We start from the raw sequence: 20,276 nt of genomic DNA, 5'->3' as shown, positions 1-20,276 counted from the left end.
TCGTATCCTTTCTCCTTCAGCGCCGTCGACAGTCGAGAGCGTTGAGGAGGTGGAGGGTTTGACACGAGCTGAATGCGGTGCTTTCCACGACTTCGTTAGCTCGTCATGCACCATGGGGAAGAAAGGAGCAGGCCTCTATCGGCGCCCCTGCAGGAACCACTCATCCAGCCTGCTTCGCGTGGGTTCCTCGGGCGAAGACCACTCGAGCCCGAGGTCTTTGACGGCTTAGTTAGCACGAAGAGAAGGCTCCAAAGAACAAAGCTGAAATGTGTAGTGCATCCGGCTCACCTTATATACCCGTATGTCCGGGGGCGTGGCCTGGCATGCAAATGCCACATTTTTTGAACATGTCAGAGATGTTTGGGGCTCTAAAGGGCGGTATTCCAACACAACGTCGAAAGTGATCGACAGAAAGGCAATCAAGACAAAAATCAGTATTTTACTGTTACAGAAAGGCAGGGTTTCACCAAAATCCCTGTCTTCATGTAATTGTGCGTGTGTGTGGTCCTTGTATTCCCTACGTTATGGGGGACCAAATGTCCCCACAAATATAGTAATACCAGTAGGGTAAGTGTACCCATTAAGCCCATGTACCCTTTAAGCCCACTTTCAACTCTGAAGTCAAATAAAAAAAAAGAGAAAATAATATTTTATGCTGCTCATTATTTTAAACAATCCAGTGATTTGTTACTTCCCTGGAATTTTTTATTGCATACCAATCACATTTGGCAATGTTGAGTTAGCCCCACCCATGTGCATGCTGTCTCAGGAGACCTCACACAAAGTCACCCCAAAACTTTGGTGTTTCGGGACCCTTCAGAAATCAACACATTTCTGCAATTTTCAGCCATTTTTTTGGTAACTACATTGATATTATGTCAAATAAGAGATAAATGTATTGTTTTTTGTGTATGAACAAATAGTACTTTATCATTTTATATCATTTTCATTTAAATGGAAAGATGAGTTTTATTAGCTTGCATTCAAAGCTAATCTCTAGGTCAAACCATTAGCCTCACAGAAAGGCTAGACTGCCAAAGAATTAAGCATGTGAACTGCAAACAATAAATGTTTTGTGATTCATTTTACATTCATTTACAAATAAATACATCATAAATTGTTTTGTAGAGAAGATTATTTTCATAAATTAACTTTTTTTAAAGATGGGCTTAAATGGTACAGTGCCACAAAACACATGCAAACTATAGCCAACACAAGCTAACCTTGAATGAAAAAAACTCGACATTTCTCAATGTGGGCACAATGAAAATTACTATGATAGTTAGTCCACAGTATATTTAAGCTCCATGCATGTATTTGTAAACATATCTTAAATTTTTAAAGGAAAACATTGTTTTTTTTTCACCATTACTCACTGTGGAACCATTTAAGCCCACCTTATGTGTTTCAATGAGGAATCCCTCTAATTGCAAACTTTGATAAATTTTCTGAAAGTGTTTAATGATAACAATTCCTTGTGTGCTTTTACCTTACTAACCTTTTACCCTTACCTTACTTACTACCTTAATTTACAACTATATTTAGATAGGCCTACAAAATATACACATTCATTCAAATGAGATAGAGCCTGTTTTGTCCTAAAGTCCTTAATGTATAACCGGGCATAATTCGGGAGCCAAGCTGAGTTAAGGCTTGAGATTCCGGGCATGGAGAGGTCCCAGAGGGACCCTACATTGCCCACAGTCCTGAGCCCCTGGGACCGTCCGGCTCTGAGATACCGCCACTTCCTGTCCAGCTTTGGCTGGGCAAAACTCGGAACCCAAGCCGAGTTGGGGCTTCGGACTCCGGGCATCGAGGGATCACCCAGTGGGCCCCCTATGCCGGGATTATTGAGCCCTAACTCTGCTTTCTTCCCGAGATATGGTCACTTGATCGGGCATAACTCCAGAGTCAAGCTGACCTAAGGCTGCATACTCCCGGTGTGGGGGGCCCACTAGGAGACCCCCCGAAACCCCAGAGTCTGGAGCCCCAACTCGGCTAACTTCCCAAGATACACCCAGTTAAACTTCCACCTTTGACCAGGCATATCTCGAGAGCCGAGCCGACTTAAGGCTCCAGACTACCAGTGTGGGGGCCTCCAGAGTATGGAGCCCCAACTCGGCTTGGCTCCCGAGATACACCCGGTCAAACTCCAGCTTGACTCCAGCTACAATTCCAGTCAAGCCGACCACCGGCCACTAACACCTACCCATTCCACCCAGGGTTCTAATCAAACATTAGCAAAAGGATTTTTTTTAATACTTCCCCGTCACTGAATAAATATATTGATGTTTTACTTCTTTAAAATCAATTAATTTTTATATCTTGTGAATCAAAGATGATGTGGGCTTATTTGGAACACATGCAGGCTTAAATGGTGCCAAACTAGGCCTACCAATTAAGCCCATGCCAGACTTCTGACTTTATTCCTAAATTATCTTATTTTTATACATCAACTAATTAATACATTTTCAAATGAGAGATAAATCTTGCATTTTAACAAATGATTTTTCTTACAAACTATGTCAATATCTATGAAAAAAAACCTAGACTTAGATTTTGGTTGGCTTAATGAGTACACTTACCAATGCACTTACAAATGTGGGGACATTTTTTAGGTCTCCATGAGGAAACAAGCTTATAAATCATACAGAATGATATTTTTTGAAAGTCTAGAACTGTGTAAAAAGTTTGAACAGTGTAAAAAAATGTATGCCGATGGAAAGTCCCCATAAAACATGGAAACCAAGTAAGGTAAGTGTGTGTGTGTGTGTGTGTGTGTGTGTGTGTGTGTGTGTGTGTGTGCGTGTGCGTGTGTGTGTGTGTGTGTGTCCTCACAAAGTTGGCAATATCCGAAAGCTTATAAATCATACTAAGTGATGGGGTTTTTTTTCGTTTTCTGTCATGGGGTAGGATTAGAAAAGATAGAATATAGAATATCCAGTTTGTACAGTATAAAAATCGTTATGTCTATGGAAAGTCCCCATAAAACATGAAAAAACAACATGTCACAGAAACCTTGTTAAAAAGTCTTAGAGTCTTAATTGACATTTAATTAATCCATAGTGACTGATTTAAATAAGAGTACAAACATATTGGCTGTACTAGAGGAGCCACAGCAAATTGTGAGTAAAAATTACCTATGAAATAGATGCATTTCTTCTTCTTTTTAATGTTATCTTTATTTCTCTCTAGTCTTGTCTGAGTCATAAGCATGGAAACTGCACCACTCCTGGTTCTTCTCTGTCAAATGGGAAAAAAGATGATTGTTTTCATTTTTTTCAATGGAACCTGCTAGCAAGAGTTCAAGTGAAGAGTTATTATCTGTGGTCCATTAAATGGTTAGTTCACCCAAAAATTAAAATTCTGTCATTAATTATTCACCCTCATGTCGCTCCAAACCGACTTTCGTTCATCTTCGGAATACAAATGAAGATCTTATTGATGAAATTTGAGTGATTTCTGTCCCTGCCACTTTGACGCTTCAAAAAGTTCATACAGAGGTTGTATAACTAATCCATATGGTTTAATCCAAATTTTCTGAAGAGACTCGATCGCTTTATATGATGAACAGATTGAAATAAGGCTTTTATTCACATTCACATATAAACAGCGACCATAAAGGGAAGCTCTACCGAACCTGTTTTGACCGCAAGAACAAACCTCTTTCAGTAACTCACTGAGGTCAAGCCAGCCTCCACCTCGAAATGAGCGGTCAAACTAGCTGCCCCTATATTTCGCGGTGCGCGTATACACTAGCTATTACGGTAAGACCGTCATCCTGTCATCTGAACTGAAAACACTGATCTTCCGGCGAAGGCTATTTCACATTCAGTTATTCGGTCTGTCTGTCTGTCTGTCCGTCCGTCCGTCCGTCCGTCCGTCTATCTATCTATATTATTATCTATCTATATATCTCTAATTATTTATCTATCTATTTCTATAATCTATCTATCTATCTTTATAATTATCTATCTATGTATCTCTATAATTATTTATCTATTTATCGATCTATTTCTATAATCTATCTATCTATCTATCTATCTTTATAATTATATATCTATATTATTATCTACCTATATATCTATGGGCTGAAATATGTGCCACCAGAAACTGAATTTGAATCATTTATATTTGAATTTGATTTGCTAAACTTGAATATTTGCATTGGAAAACTGAATTTGAATCACATAATTTGAAATTGTATTGTTTAATTTGAATAATTGCATTGAAAAACTGAATCTGAATTGTATAATTTGAAATTGAATTTATTTGTTTGGAACTGAAGTCCAATACAATTTGATCCTCACTGAAAATTCAACTCTCTCTATATATCCTCACATTCAGTTCTCACAATTCAGATTCAGATCACCAAATTCAATTTCAACGTACAGTATGGAATTTTTTCTCCACTAGGGTCGCTAACCTATTTACAATAACAAAGGCGTAGTTTGATGACGCAACATTTGCTAAGAATTATGGATCTTATCTTCAACGTCAAGCCGACCGATCTAATAATGTTTATGGGTGACTGAATACATCAATGTTTTTATCATGACTGTGATATGAAGCAGTTCGGGATTGCTAAGAGACAGCTATCAGCTCCACAAGCGATGCGAGTCCCGCGGATATAAAAGGAATATGGACATTTCATTCTATCGAACTACACGTGAGTGCAGAATTACTACTCACAGGTCAGTTTATTAGACAAATTAAACGTGTGAGGTAACGCAGCGCTGTTTCACTTGGTCTAACATTACACTATCACACTAAACTGCATTTGAATGTGTTGAAATGTATGTGTTAGTTTGTCTGTATGAGACTAGCAGTAAGCTAGATCAACATGAGAATAACATACAGATCATATTCTAACATTTTATCATTGTTGAACTATATAACATTGATTAGTTTTATGTAAATGTGCTCACCTGTTTAATAAAGTACATGTAGGAGCGGTCGAAGTCTCGGACGTGGAGCTCTCGGCATCTCGAAAACACCGCGCTGATATTGATTCTCGTTTTAGTTCTCCTTTTTTATCCAAAGTCTGCTTGCCATGGTCCATAATGTTTGAACGAAACAACAACAACAGCGTGCAGATAGACATTGCGAACTACAGTGGTCCACTTCTGTCGTCTTGGTTACTATCAGAGGGCTCTAGTTCATAGCTCTGGTTACCATGGCAGCACGAGCGGAAACCAGGGACAACGCGGATATGACGCCATTGACTGCAACAAAACGGAAATAAAGAACATAGACAGTATAAGAAGGATAAAGAAACGTGCCGTTGTGATTAGGCTTGTTTGAGATGAGCAAAATCTGCTCAGAACCGATCACCGGTGATCAGCGCGAAATGCATGCCGGTTAGAAATGTGTCCAAGTGCGGTCCGCCTTGCTCTGATGTCATGCTGACGTATGTCAAAAATCTCTCGCGAGCGCAAGGCGCACGTGTCGGATTCTGCAGTCGAGCCAGAGCCCGTCTACGGAGAGCCTGCCCACTCCCTATTAAGTCCTATTGTACCGAATTTTGGTTGTAGTTCCACCAGAGATCCACTGGGGGCGATCGCCCATGAGTGCAAAATGAATGGGAGTCTATGGGGCTAGACGGCTAAATGTGTCTCTTTCATCCGATTGCCCTTGAGAAATCTCAGATTTGATTCTAGGTTTTGCAAGTTCAACATGGGTTATAGGTCGAAAGTTGAATGAACGAGTACTTATGTCCTTTCGATTTCTTACAAGTTGAGTTGTTGTTGCCCATAACAGGCTAGCATTCTGCTAATGAACACTGATTGGTCAGTGAAGGACTGATTACGACCAGAGATACCGCTTGATGGCATCGTGGCATCCGAAGCGGGACCAGAAACAAACAAAACAAAAACTCTTCTAGCACGTGTATTTACCTGTGTCAGCTGTGTTGTCGATGCCTCGAGTGAAAAGAAAGTGCAGAGCGCGAACGCACCAGAGTGACTGAAGGATTGCCGTAAAGCAGTATCTCTGGTCGTACGATGTGTATGACGTCATTGACACTTTAAAAGACTTTTTAAAGCAAATAAGTGACTCTAAAAAATCTAACACCCCGCAATGTGTAATTTCTTTGCATCTCCTTTCGAATACAACATTCAAATTACTAGACAAAAAATTATATCCTGAGAAAAGTGGATTTTGATGTGTATAGCGCCATAGACCTCCATTCATTCTGCACTCGTCCTGTGAGCGCCCTCATATGGAATCAGAGTGGAACTGCAACCAGTTCAGAAGCCGGAAGTGTACTGAGAGTGAAACTTCTCGCCTTATTAGACATTCTCTGGTCGAGCGCAGTTGCTCTCCACCGACTGCGCTGATCAAAAGCATGATGGGAAACGACTTGCTGACGACACAGCTTAATGCTCATTGGTTTAAACAACTGTGATGTATTGTTCTCTTTTAAAATGTTTTGATTTTAAAACTCTAATATAAGGTTTTATGTGTATATGTTATGTGTGAATATTCCCAAACTATCTGACAGTTCGATCTCTTTAGGTTATGCAATTTAATTTTTATAAAAAATAAATAAATAAAAAACACATAGGCCTATGTCTGTAAAGAAAAAAATATTGATAAACGTATTTGGAATGGAATTAAATAACAAGTATTTTGGGTGTCTTGTTCATTTTATTTATTTTCATATAAAAGCTACAGAACTTGAATTACATCCAGTTTATTAGCAACACTGTGCACGAGCGTGAATCCCGCGATATCCATCTTTGATCTCACAGGTGTCAGATCCACTGCGAGAAGAGAGAACTGTCCGGCTTGCCTGCGCTTTTTTCACTCCTCCTCTCACTGCAGCCGCCTACTCTCGCATACATTTCAGGCGAGGCAAGGCGCATCTCAAACAAGCCTATTGTCGCTACTCGATCCGTACCGGTAACACGATCTGTACTGCGCATGTGCGAGAACGAAGTTTTTCTGCCACTTCCTGTCATCGTCAATGTTTTTACGACAACGTCACTGTCACTACTCGATCCGTACTTTACTATCACGATTTGTACTGTACTGTCCTGCATGTGCGAAAAAAACATGGATTCTTTTGCATTTTATGTGAAAGTTCAAGAATTTCTCTTAAAAGGAGAAATGCCTGACAATCACGAAGAGCGTCGGAAAGTGAAACGGGCGTCTGCGAATTTTATCATCAAAGGTAACTATGACAAGGCTTAGACTAATCCAGGTTTTGGCCTTAGTTCAATTGTGTTGTGTAACAATATATCGTGCCACAATATATCGTAATACAAAAATGCAACAATACGTATCGTGGATAGTTCACCCAAAATAAAAATTACTGTGTGAGGAAAAAAAAATTATGTTTTCAGAGTTTTTGTGTAAGTACTACATTAAACTACTATATAATGTTGATTATAGAATAATGCAATGGGGGATATTTGTGGGTCCTGATAATGCCAAACGACTTATGTTACCAGAATGTTAAAAATATTCATCTAAAATAATTCAGTATTTTCAGCTCAAGAATCATGAATATTTTTATTCTGGTGGCACCATTGTCCTTGGGTTACAAGCACCAAGTCCAAGCCTATTCATTTAAACCCACAATCTAATATCAAAGTTAGCATTTTAATCAACGGTTCATTTTGTGTTAACCTTTTATAATATTTCTTGGGAGTATCGCAATAATATCGTATCGTGAGTTCAGTATCGTGATATGTATCTAATTGTGAAATGAGGGTATCGTTACACCTAGCTTTTATAAACATGCCTTAGAAAAATAGACATTACTGGTGTGTATCTTGAGACAAAAAATGGCACTGACATATTTTAAGATGTATCAGTCACGGTGTTGCTTTCAGTTAAAACAGCTCAAATATGCATTTTACTCTCTGGGCCTTGTCTGTGTGAAACCGGGGGTATAAGAACCGGAAGATTGTAAAATGAAAAAAAGAAGAGAACTGACTGACTGGTACAACCTCATGTGCTAAATGGACAAATTTGTTTAAAATATCAAGTTATTTTAACTGTACTTGTTCAGCTCCCATATCTGGGTATTAATACGTGACTTTAATGTAGTTAAACCTGTCATATATCAGATAGTAATATGATATTTTTCTATTTACTTTGAACTTCAACTCTTTCAGACGTTTTCTTTTTTCCTTTTAAAACAGACGACAGACTCTTCTACATTGGCCCCAGTATGCAGTATATGCGGCTAGTTGTCCTGTCAGAGGAAAAGAAGAGGTCTGTTCTCACGGAGTGCCACAATAACCCTGGGACTGGCAATCATAGTGGTGTCAGAGGCACTCAAAACCGGGTTATTGCTGGCTACTATTGGACTACAATTATCCAGGATGTGAAAGAATGGGTAATTTTACATACTTAATGGGTATCTTATATCTATTCTTAAGAATGTGTCTACTTTTGCCACCTTTGATTGTTAGATACCTCCTTGATTTAAAAGTTATATTTGAAGTGGATCAAAAAAGTTAATCAAAGTTGTCCTAAGACAAGAACGGGTATTGTTCAAAAGTTATATATAACTTTAATGAAAGGTCTTTATCCACTTCAAATGTTGACTACTGTATTATCACCATCTTGTATCATCTGCAGTAGCATATGGACTTAACATATTAAAGCCATAGATGCCATGTCACTTAATGTTAATACCGCCATCTCATCAACTGGATATTTTTCTAGACAATTTGTTCAAAAAATGTGTTGCTTTTTAGGTCAGATCTTGTCACCGCTACCAGCTGAATGACCCAATCAAGACTGTTGTGCCAATCTTGCATTCCATTAAAGGGATAGTTCGCCCAAAAATGATATTTAAGCCATGATTTACTCACCCTCAAGCCGTTCGAGATGCATATGTCAATCTTTTTTCAGACGAACACATTTTCAGTTATTTTAGAAAATGTCTTAGATCTTTCAGTGGTTATAATGTGAAGCAATGGGGTCCAGCTGATTCAAGTCGCAAAATGTGCATGCATCCTTCACAAAAATAATCCATCCGGCTCCAGGGGGATAAAGGAAGGCCTTCTGAGGGTAATCCGTGCAGTTTTGTCGTAAAAATATACATATTTAAAACTTTATAAACGAAAATAACTGGCTTCCGGTGGCGGTCGGCGCGCGTTCATGGAGATGGTTGCTGGCATATGACGTAGGACGTAGCGCAGGAAGCGTCGTGACGTAGAACGAGCGTGACAGCGGAGCCAGAGAGCAGAGCAAAACAAAACTCTACGTTCGCTCTACGTCACGACGTCATTCATCTCCATGAACGCGCGCCGACCGCCACCGGAAGCCAGTTATTTTCGTTTATAAAGTTTTAAATATGTATATTTTTACGACAAAACTGCACGGATTACCCTCAGAAGGCCTTCGTTTATCCCCCTGGAGCCGGATGGATTATTTTTGTGAAGGATGCATGCACATTTTGCGACTTGAATCAGCTGGACCCCATTGCTTCACATTATAACCACTGAAAGGTCTAAGACATTTTCTAAAATAACTGAAAATGTGTTCGTCTGAAAAAAGATTGACATATGCATCTCGAACGGCTTGAGGGTGAGTAAATCATGGCTTAAATATCATTTTTGGGCGAACTATCCCTTTAAGGTACTGCGTACAATGTTTTAGCATACTGATGAAACTAACAAGCTAGTCTCAAGCTTGTGTACAGTTTTACCAGCATTTGACTAATGCTAATTTTGTGGCATGCAGGTAAAAGAAGCTTGGGAGGTGCTTGGTCTGGATCTGATTGGGCCACTGCCAGAAACGGCACGCAACAAGAAGTATGTCCTTACAATGACAGACCTGTACACCAAGTGGGTGATTGCAGCGCCCCTGCAATCTAAGACAGCAGCTGAGGTGTCTTCAAAAATAATTAGAAAGTTGTACTTGTTCGGCACGGTCAGAAAAATAATTACCGACCAAGGGAAGGAGTTTGTCAACAAGGTGAAGTTTTGTAAAGGTTTAATTGTTTTCCCCCTACTCTAGTCACTCTCAACATATATGTTGTTGTCTACAAGTACTCTAGTCTTTCAAATTTAACTGATGATCCCTCTGCAGCTCAACAGCAGCATTTTCAGTGCGCTGAACATCAAACATGCTGTCTCCAGTGCTTACCATCCCCAGACCAACGGACAGGTAACTCTTATACAGGATATCTGTCCTGGAAGAATTATTGTTGTCTTACGGTTATTCACAACACAGGCTCATTAGAAAAACGTTCCTGTGGCAATATTTATACGTCACTGCAGTTTCCAACAGAAAATAACACTAGAGGCAGTAAAATAGCAAGCACTTTTAATCATTTTTATACACAATTATGATTGCAAGGGCAGATTATGGATCAATGACTTGTTTTCACGTGGCTCCTTGCACAATATTATGTTATGACCTCAAAACCCTTTTAACCATAGTGCAGGATTTGTAAACTAATAAATTCTGAAGTTTGCATCACTTAACCAGCTCCAAATGGTCCATATGAGCCTGGGCTTGTTATTCATTAACTTGATAAATGCATTGATATGTACAGGATGAAAGAACCAATCAGAACATCAAGCGTGCTCTCAGAAAGTATGTTAATGACAACCACAATGACTGGGACCTCCACCTTCCTGCTGTGGTGTACGGTATCAACACTGCAAAGCAGGTCTTAACACGTTTACTTATATTTATTATATCTACAGTTAGATGTCGACGGGAAAACTGAATTGATGAATTTATTATTTATTTAATATTTAATGTTAAGGGTGGAGTTTTTCATTTAATACACATTTGATAGTAAATGGGAAGCTTCCTATGTGATCAGTACTCCACTAGACACAGTCCATACTTTCTACTCTTCAATCGACACCCACGTCTGCCAGAGGTCATGAATGCCTGTCCCATGGGAGATGATTTTGAAGTTACTGACCCAGAAGATGACATCGACACCAGAGTCAATAAAATGAAACTTCTCAATGAAACGGTTTGTTTTTGAATAATAAAGGTTAATGAAGTGGTGAATTTCTCAGAATTAGACCTAGGCAAAGGCTGATCTATGTATTTCCTTTGCTATGATTCTGCTTTATTTGTAACTGAGGAGAGAGGGAGGGAGGGAGGGAGGAGAGATGGAGAGAGATGGAGGGAGGGAGGAGAGATGGAGGGAGATGGAGAGATGGAGGGAGGAGGGAGGAGGGAGGGAGGAGGGAGGGAGGAGGAGGGAGGGAGGAGCGAGGGAGGGAGGAGAGAGGGAGGGAGGAGAGAGGGAGGGATGGAGAGAGGGAGGGATGGATGGATATAGAAGGAGGGAGGGAGGGATGGATATAGATGTAGGGATGGATGGAGGGAGAGATGGATGGATGAAGGGAGAGATAGATGGATGGATGGAGGGAGAGATAGATGGATGGAGGGATGGATGATAGATGGATGGAGGTAGGTATGGATGATACATGGATGGAGGTAGGTTTGGATGATACATGGATGGAGGTAGGTTTGGATGAATTCATTTATTAATAAATAAATAATTTTATCCTGTGTGTTTCTGTGTTTTCTTGAGTGCAGACATTTGTTAAAGTATGCTGAAATAAGTAGAACAAACCTTTACCAAATGAAATACTACATGTAGTAATATTGTAAATATTACACAATATTACTTATGCAGCGGAGGCTGATCGCACACTACAACCATCATACTGCCCACACTTAATGCACATCTGTATTTCCCATACATAAACTATTTAATTCTCCATTTATTTAATTGAATCAATTTAATGTAACCTTGATATATATCTATCTATATCTATATCCTATACGGATCGTTTTTTTTTTGTTTTTTTTTATGTAAAATTTACAACAATAACTGGCTTATACAGAATTGACAAAAATATGAGTGTTAACAGGAAACGGAGCACGTAGAATGACACACAACTTTAGGGAGAAGAAAATAAATTAAAGTAAAAATAAAATACATAAACAATAAATAAAATGACAAAGGATAAATAAAAGTAATAAAAGTCAGTTACGGATCGTGTAGTGTCGAACAACAACTGCCGTAAATGGTTTCGACATCAGACCATACTCTTTGATCAGACAGGAAGGAGACGCGTTCTCGCACATGCGCAGTACAGATCGTGTTTCCGGTACGGATCGAGTATCGACAGTGATGAACAATCGGGTCCGGTGTGGCAGTATCAGTGCAGTAATATCAGGTAAAGCTCATAGCATGATCATCGGATAACGTTAGCTAGCTGTATGCTATGCTACTATCTAAGCTAACTAAAAAACACACTAACAACGAGAAATGTTTAATTTCACAATCTATAGCTTCAGTTAAATACTAGTATATGAAACGTATAATGTAAAATACATTAAAGGGACACCAGGCAAGTCTGAGTGTTTTTTCTCTACGAAGCTCCCCCTAGTGTCTGGTAGTAAATGCTTTCAAACACTCTGTCCTAAAAACGAACTGTTGTCCCTCCCCCCCTCGCCACGAGCAACCCAGCTGATCAGCTGTCAACCCAGCTGAGCAGAGGAACAGGCTATTTCAAAACCAGTTAGGTCTACCAAGGCAAGTAAAGCAATATTTTCTTTCCAACTGATGGCGATTTTTTTTTTTTTTTTTTTTATTGTGTTGTCATGCATACTATTATTTTTACCGGGAACGAATGATATGAACGAGGCGAACTACTGCTTTGGTGTTTGTTTGTTTTTGGGAGAATGGGCATGAGCATATATATATATATATATATATATATATATATATATATATATATATACAGGGGTTAAATTGGGATTTATTATGTGGGGGGGCTCTCCCTAGGGGGGTCCGGGGGTATGCCCCCCCTGAAATTTTTTTGAAAAATAAACTATTAAATGGCATTTTCTGGAGAGTTTTGTGCAAAGAAATGGAGAAATTGAGTCTTACATGATATGTGAAAAACTGCAAGGTTAAGAGCATATTTGCATTGTTGTAGTATCAACAGGTATTAGGACATTTAGCATTTACATTACTGTTAATCATGGTGGAATGTAACGAAGTACAAATACTTCGTTTCTGTAGGCTTTACTTAAGTAGAATCAATAGTGCATACGTTTGACTTTTACTTCGTTACATTTTGCAGCAATTATTATACTTTCTACTCCACTACATTTCTACAACGTTTCGTTACATTTTCTGATCAGTTTTCCCCCTGCCAAAACAGGGATTGAAAAAAATGTCCTGTTTTCGGTGCTGATGCGGTGGTGACGCGTTCATGTAAGGGTGGCGCTGCCAATAAAGCACCTAAAAGCTGTCACAAAGAACCATCAAAAGTAATGATTATGAATATGTAAAATATAGCAAGGAGACATTTTAATTGTTTATTAATAAACAAGTGTTTTCTGTGTCAGTGCCCTGCATAGATGAAGTTGACGATGCAATCTTCGCAGTAGTGAACTCGCCAGAGAGAAATGCACATTTCATACGGATTAGGCTACACAAGCAGCGGTCTGTTTTCTTTCGTTTTGAAAAGAAGACCTTCCAAGCTTTCTATAGATATATTTATCAGGTCTGTCAGGCAAGTAGGCTCCCTTATACGCTGAGTTTCGGTTCATTTATGAGACGAGAGTCCAGTTCACTCGCCGGCGCGTCCGTGTCGTGATTAGCCTATCTATTGTCTATATACTATATTTACTTCTTATTTTTGAAATGAAACATTGATTAAAATTAAGATGCAATTAATACAAAACGAAATTAATTTTAAAGAAAGGCTTTGTGCTTTCTGTTTGAGGTCTCAGTGAAAGTTTTAAACAGTCTTTTAGTGCCACATTCAGAGCGGTCCCGTCCGTAACATGTTTTTTTCCTCATAAATGCGAACATGAAAAATAAAATAAAATGAATATGTTATGTTCTGTGGAGAGCCAACCCTTCTTCATCCGGTGGGTAGTACTTTGGTTTGCAGTGTAATTCACAGAATTACAAAAAAATATTTTGCCACCTAAAAGTTAAAGATTTTTTGTGTCACGTCCACGGCATGTGTAGCCTATTTCCCTCATATTAAATATAAAACGCTTGATTACACATTGTATTACCTTGTTATGATATAGTGACCCATACAATGTGCCAAACATTTTTTCCTTACCTTGTTATTCAAGGCCAGGGCACTTTTTGTACAACCAACGTTGTGCTGAACTTGACAAAACTGATCTGTTGCTGCAGCGGCGGCCAGCAGCTCGGGTTTTTTTTTTTTTTTTTTTTTCCAAGGCAGTAGAAGGTTCTGGAACTTTTGCGCGCTTCCACATCCCGCGCAACTACGGATCTCCCAGGAACATTCATTATTGCTGCGTACATTTATCCATGTCGGAGTTCTGAGCCTACCTAGATGCGCATGGCATGCGCGAGCGGTGCGCGATCATGGTCGACTGACAACGAGATTAAGCAGCTGAACAAGAGTACGGGCACGGCCGTGTTCCGATTGTTCTCATCTCAGCTCCGCCGAGACAAAATAGACATGCCATTTCAAAATCTTTCATTTATAATCAGAAATATGTTTTCAAAAGCATCACTTTTATCAAATTTTATGTGACATAATTTCCTATAGGCAACTGACTGCAAACGAGCAGGCTTATGTGCCGGGGCTGAGCCCCGGAGAGCCCCGGCCCAATTTAACCACTGTATATATATATATATATATATATATATATATATCGGAGGCTAATATTAGTCTAAAGTTATATTAGTAAGGTCTATAAGTTAATCTGGTAGAATGACGGTTTACCTTTGCTTGTCTAAGAAAACATCAGAACGTTTTTTCTAGCTCGATCATGATATGTGCAACATGTTTATTGCCTATTATCAGACGCGTTGACTTAGTGACATAAAATAAAAGTGTAAGTTACACAAATAAAACCGACAGAGGAACGGCCAAACAACTACAGAAATCAAACGTGTTTGCTAATGACAATGCTAACATCAAAGTTATAGTATCTAGCGTACTAGTAAGCCCGTAACAGACAGCGATCATAATAAAAACCTTTACAGACAATAGCAAACATCCTGAGGTCGCAATTACTTGAAATTTAAATATTAAACACAGTTTATTCCAAAGATACTTACAAGTGCAACAGCAGGATCAGCATCCGTTTTGCAGGCTTCTGTTTCTCTCAGTTCTCCCCATTCTGAAAAAGCCGGTCCGATATTTACTCGAGTCTGACTTCTTGCTCGGTCAGTCTCCCGTTTCCTCTTTCATTGGTCCTCCGACAAAGATTTCCTAGCTTTCTGCATCTTTTTTACAGCCTCAGCCATAACTCAATCTATCGTTGCCCTTTGCTTATAGCTAGCCGGTGCTTGAATGGGGGCGTGTACGTGTGCAGTGCCGTCAAGCAATTCGTTACATCGCGAGATCTGATATCACGCGATACTTCCTGACGCCGAAAAAAAGTTAAAGGGTTAATTTAGTGATAACAATGAATTAATAAAGCGGTCATTTGCCAGGTTAGGTGTTCATATATCTCTGAAAGTATGCGATTTAAAAAGCCAATTTCGAGTCTTGACAATTTCGACCAAATACATAACATTAGCAAACTGTTACTGCGGTTATGGGATAGCTTACATTAACGTTACAGCACCTGTTATCGTTGACGTTAGCTCACTTTAAAGTTAATAAAAACCTTTTCTACTTTACCTCTCTGGATCTTTGGGGAATCTATGAAATGCTAGTTGATTGGTTGTACACTGGTAGTTGATGGCAGAACACTGTTTTCTTTGTTTCCAATTATTTCCAGACATAATGTTAATGCTGTACAGTAGTTGTGCTAACGGTAAAGCCGTTGGTTCAGTCCAAAATGGCGGCCGCGCTACCGAAGCGCCACCTAGTGGCTGTTGTCAAAACTGCAACGGAGTTTCGCCTCTTGTTACTTCTATACTCTTTGATCAGACAGGAAGGAGACGCGTTCTCGCACATGCGCAGTACAGATCGTGTTTCCGGTACGGATCGAGTATCGACAGTGATGAACAATCGGGTCCGGTGTGGCAGTATCAGTGCAGTAATATCAGGTAAAGCTCATAGCATGATCATCGGATAACGTTAGCTAGCTGTATGCTATGCTACTATCTAAGCTAACTAAAAAACACACTAACAACGAGAAATGTTTAATTTCACAATCTATAGCTTCAGTTAAATACTAGTATATGAAACGTATAATGTAAAATACATTAAAGGGACACCAGGCAAGTCTGAGTGTTTTTTCTCTACGAAGCTCCCCCTAGTGTCTGGTAGTAAATGCTTTCAAACACTCTGTCCTAAAAACGAACTGTTGTCCCTCCCCCCCTCGCCACGAGCAACCCAGCTGATCAGCTGTCAACCCAGCTGAGCAGAGGAACAGGCTATTTCAAAACCAGTTAGGTCTACCAAGGCAAGTAAAGCAATATTTTCTTTCCAACTGATGGCGATTTTTTTATTTATTTTTTTTATTGTGTTGTCATGCATACTATTATTTTTACCGGGAACGAACGATATGAACGAGGCGAACTACTGCTTTGGTGTTTGTTTGTTTTTGGGAGAATGGGCATGAGCATATATATATATATATATATATATATATATATATATATATCGGAGGCTAATATTAGTCTAAAGTTATATTAGTAAGGTCTATAAGTTAATCTGGTAGAATGACGGTTTACCTTTGCTTGTCTAAGAAAACATCAGAACGTTTTTTCTAGCTCGATCATGATATGTGCAACATGTTTATTGCCTATTATCAGACGCGTTGACTTAGTGACATAAAATAAAAGTGTAAGTTACACAAATAAAACCGACAGAGGAACGGCCAAACAACTACAGAAATCAAACGTGTTTGCTAATGACAATGCTAACATCAAAGTTATAGTATCTAGCGTACTAGTAAGCCCGTAACAGACAGCGATCATAATAAAAACCTTTACAGACAATAGCAAACATCCTGAGGTCGCAATTACTTGAAATTTAAATATTAAACACAGTTTATTCCAAAGATACTTACAAGTGCAACAGCAGGATCAGCATCCGTTTTGCAGGCTTCTGTTTCTCTCAGTTCTCCCCATTCTGAAAAAGCCGGTCCGATATTTACTCGAGTCTGACTTCTTGCTCGGTCAGTCTCCCGTTTCCTCTTTCATTGGTCCTCCGACAAAGATTTCCTAGCTTTCTGCATCTTTTTTACAGCCTCAGCCATAACTCAATCTATCGTTGCCCTTTGCTTATAGCTAGCCGGTGCTTGAATGGGGGCGTGTACGTGTGCAGTGCCGTCAAGCAATTCGTTACATCGCGAGATCTGATATCACGCGATACTTCCTGACGCCGACCCGCCGGCCCAAAGTTGCAAGTGAGTTTTTTCCGCTCTCGGGCACCAGGGGGGTGCGAAACCACCACCATTCAACTCGAAATAAGTAATATAACCATTCCACTGACTCCAAAGCTGTTCAGTTAAGGTTAAAAAGTTACCTAGAGCACCTTTAAATACATTGATGACTCGTTATAACGTAGTACAACCGTCTTCTATAATAAAGTGATTTTGTATGATTTATAACCAGGCACTAAAGCGATTACCCATAAAACGTGCTTTGAACCAATCGGATTGCTTGGGTCCTAAGCCCGGACTCATCTCTTCAGCCGGACCCGATTGTTCATCACACCGGCTGAAGAGATGAGTCCGGGCTGAGGACCCAAGCAATCCGATTGGTTCAAAGCACGTTTTATGGGTAATCGCTTTAGTGCCTGGTTATAAATCATACAAAATCACTTTATTAGGAAATAGTTGAGTTTTCTTTTGCTGAAGAAAAAAGTCTGTTCCGCGTCCATAGCAACGCTCTGTTTTTCATGGCAACGGTGTGATATACTTATTACATGGCTTGGTTGAATTCCAATGTAGAATGCGGCCGTTATTTCTTGATAACAGACGCTGCGAAGTATATCACACCGTTGCCATGAAAAACAGAGCGTTGCTATGGACGCGGAACTGACTATTTTCTTTAGCGGAAGCAATACAATCGTTTTTAAATCAATAAACTCCTTTTTAAATCAATAATTTGTGTCAAATTATTTATTTATTTTGTAGGTAGCCAGCCAATGTTTCCCGCATTTATTATAAGCGGGATAATGTATAGCGAGGCGGTTGTTAAAGTGAATAGCAACCCCTTCAGGCTGATTCAAGACCTGTCGGAGTTGTTATTCGCTATAACAACCGCCTCGCTATACATTATCCCTTATATATATATCAGCCTGAAGCATATATATATATATATATATATATATCTGCCTGAAGCCTATAACTATATATATATATATATATATATATATATATATATATATATATATATATATATATATAAGGGATAACTCTATCTATCAATCTGCGCTCGATTGCTCTTCCTTCATCCTCCAACTACCCCGATGTCTGTCACAGTAACTTGAAATTGAATTTGGTGATCTGAATCTGAATTGTGAGAACTGAATGTGAGGATATATAGAGAGTTGAATTTTCAGTGAGGATCAAATTGTATTGGACTTCAGTTCCAAACAAATAAATTCAATTTCAAATTATACAATTCAAATTCAGTTTTTCAATGCAATTATTCAAATTAAACAATACAATTTCAAATTATGTGATTCAAAATCAGTTTTTCAATGCAATTATTCAAGTTTAGCAATTCAAATTCAAATATAATTGATTCAAATTCAGTTTCTGGTGGCACATATTTCAGCCCATATATATCTCTATAATTATCTATCTATCTATTCTGATGGATAGATAGATAGATATATTATCTATCTATCTATCTATCCATTCTGATGTTGTTTTACAAAATAAGAGCCCCCCAAAACTCATATATTACCTGTTGTGTCCATACATTCAGAAAATCATAAAAATAAAAGTCCTAGCTTCCACAGACCAATTCCACCTCAGCTCTGGAGAGTACACCTTCTCAAGGTGTCAACTACAATGTTTCAGGACATTCTGATGTTGTTTTACAAAATAAGAGCCCCCCAAAACTCATATATATGCTGTTTTGTCCATACATTCAGAAAATCATAAAAATAAAAGTCCTAGCTTCCACAGACCAATTGCACCTCAGCTGGAGAGTACACCTTCTCAAGGTGTCAACTACAATGTTTCAGGACATTCTGATGTTGTTTTCCAAAATAAGAGCCCCCCAAAACTCATATATATGCTGTTGTGTCCATACATTCAGAAAATCATAAAAATAAAAGTCCTAGCTTCCACAGACCAATTCCACCTCAGCTGGAGAGTATACCTTCTCAAGGTGTCAACTACAATGTTTCAGGACATTCTGATGTTGTTTTACAAAATAAGAGCCCCCCAAAACTCATATATTACCTGTTGTGTCCATACATTCAGAAAATCATAAAAATAAAAGTCCTAGCTTCCACAGACCAATTCCACCTCAGCTGGAGAGTACACCTTCTCAAGGTGTCAACTACAATGTTTCAGGACATTCTGATTTTGTTTTCCAAGATAAGAGCCCCCCAAAACTCATATATTACCTGTTGTGTCCATACATTCAGAAAATCATAAGAATGAAAGTCCTAGCTTCCACAGACCAATTTCACCTCAGATGGAGAGGATACCTTCTCACGGTGTCCCCTACACAGTTTCAGGACATTCTGGTGTTGTTTTCCAAAATAAGAGCCCCCCAAAACTCAAATATTACCTGTTGTGTCCATACATTCAGAAAATCATAAAAATGAAAGTCCTAGCTTCCACAGACCAATTTCACCTCAGATGGAGAGGACACCTTCTCACGGTGTCCCCTACACAGTTTCAGGACATTCTGATGTTGTTTTCCAAAATAAGAGCCCCCCAAAACTCATATATTACCTGTTTTGTCCATACATTCAGACAATCATAAAAATAAAAGTCCTAGCTTCCACAGACCAATTCCACCTCAGCTGGAGAGTACACCTTCTCAAGGTGTCAACTACAATGTTTCAGGACATTCTGATGTTGTTTTACAAAATAAGAGCCCCCCAAAACTCATATATTACCTCTTTTGTCCATACATTCAGAAAATCATAAAAATGAAAGTCCTAGCTTCCACAGACCAATTTCACCTCCGATGGAGAGGACACCTTCTCACGGTGTCCCCTACACAGTTTCAGGACATTCTGATGTTGTTTTCCAAAATAAGAGACCCCCAAAACTCATATATTACCTGTTTTGTCCATACATTCAGACAATCATAAAAATAAAAGTCCTAGCTTCCACAGACCAATTCCACCTCAGCTGGAGAGTACACCTTCTCAAGGTGTCAACTACAATGTTTCAGGACATTC

At 39.0% G+C, this 20,276-nt stretch overlaps 1 protein-coding gene across 1 annotated transcript in view; it reads right to left on the bottom strand.

The window, feature by feature from the left end:
* The window catches only part of tube1 (tubulin, epsilon 1), a 212,764-nt gene extending 197,072 nt beyond the window's left edge, over positions 1–15,692 (bottom strand). The window contains exon 1 of the mRNA XM_084091129.1: positions 15,630–15,692. The gene's annotated coding sequence lies outside the window, so the exon portion shown is untranslated. The remainder of the gene's footprint in view (positions 1–15,629) is intronic.
* Between the last annotated feature and the right edge of the window lie 4,584 nt (positions 15,693–20,276).

Source organism: Abramis brama (genome assembly GCF_963993115.1).
Source record: "Abramis brama genome assembly, chromosome: 18".
NCBI lineage: Eukaryota > Metazoa > Chordata > Actinopteri > Cypriniformes > Leuciscidae > Abramis > Abramis brama.
This window is presented reverse-complemented; position numbering and strand designations above follow the sequence as displayed.